This window comes from Nyctereutes procyonoides, unplaced genomic scaffold (assembly GCF_905146905.1).
Source record: "Nyctereutes procyonoides isolate TBG_1078 unplaced genomic scaffold, NYPRO_anot_genome, whole genome shotgun sequence".
NCBI lineage: Eukaryota > Metazoa > Chordata > Mammalia > Carnivora > Canidae > Nyctereutes > Nyctereutes procyonoides.
In genome coordinates, this window is record NW_026575121.1 from 11,339,168 (window position 1) to 11,340,553 (window position 1,386).

General features: G+C 31.2%; 1 pseudogene; it reads right to left on the minus strand.

The window, feature by feature from the left end:
* Positions 1–637: 637 nt before the first annotated feature.
* On the minus strand, positions 638–733 carry LOC129516726 (U6 spliceosomal RNA; annotated as a pseudogene).
* Positions 734–1,386: the final 653 nt, after the last annotated feature.

The window sequence follows — 1,386 nt, forward strand, 5'->3', positions numbered from 1 at the left end:
TTCTCATCCTTATGTTTTCCATTTCTTAGGAAACCAGAGGTTTGGTCCCCTGAATTCATTGACTTCACACAGTCTATTGCAACAATATAACTAGGATTTCTTTCCCTCTTCTAGGATAAGAGAAATATTTTTCTTCTGAACATTTCCAATCATTTAACATTCTACAAACATTTGCATGTAGCCTTCCAAATATTGAACTGGAGCATGACCAAATCCTAATATATAGTTTGCAATTATATTAACCCCACAACAAGATTTATAACACTTGGACTGATCAATTTGTATATAGCACTATGGATGGGCTGATTTGGAAAATCATCTACATTTTACAGTTACTCTTTCAGCACTCTTTTTCTTATATTTCCCTCTTCATTGTCAGAATCAAAGATGCACAATTCCTTTAATGTACTCAACATTTTGCAACAAACTGTAATCTCTAATTTTTTTAATCATAATTAAGCCGATAAGATTTCCTTTTCCTTTTTAAAAGCTAATCTAGACATTTTTGAAAGTCTGGATTTCTTGCAACAAGAAGTTCTAGGTTCATCTTTTTCCCCAGTTTTATTGAGGTATAATTGACAAGTAAAAATAAACTGCATATATTTATGAAGTACAACATAATATTTTGTTTGTTTTTTTAAATATGGAATCCTTCATAAGTTTGCATGTCATCCTCAGGAGCCACATTATTCTCTGTATTATTGCAATTTTAGTATATGTGCTGCCAAAGCCCATGATATTTTGAGGTATGTATACGTCTGAAATGATTACCATAGTAAAGCTAATAGACCTATCATCTCACATGGTTACTATTTATTTATTTACTTGCTTATCTATTTATTGTGAACATTTAAAATGTACTCTCTTAGCCCTGGGTCCACTTTTAATTCTGTCACAGAAAAACTATCACATACTTTACAAAGATGATATTTTATTAGTTTTTTGTCTCTATAGAAGAATCTTATTAGACTAAATTTACCACCCTAGGTATTCACATTGTTTTGTTCCACATGAGTACTGAGGTAAAGCAGTACAACCCCAGAGTTTGTCAGCTATGAATTGAAAAACATTACCCTTTTTTTCTTTTTTTCCAAAAGCCTGACATTTATTTAGGGCTACTATTTTTTTTTTATTCATTTCACTCACTTGGGTGCGCCATCTGTATACAGTTTTATAAACCTTGTGTATATGGTTGCTACAAAATTTATAAACAGTTTATTAAGTAGAGAAAGATTCCAGTTTACCATGCAGGGGAACAAAAGCTCACCCTGGGAAATAGGTACATAGTTCCTCCAAAATTAAATATATGATCTAGTAGTTATATTTCTAGGCATATATTCAAAATAATTGAAAACATGTCTACACAAAAATATGTACAGGAATGTT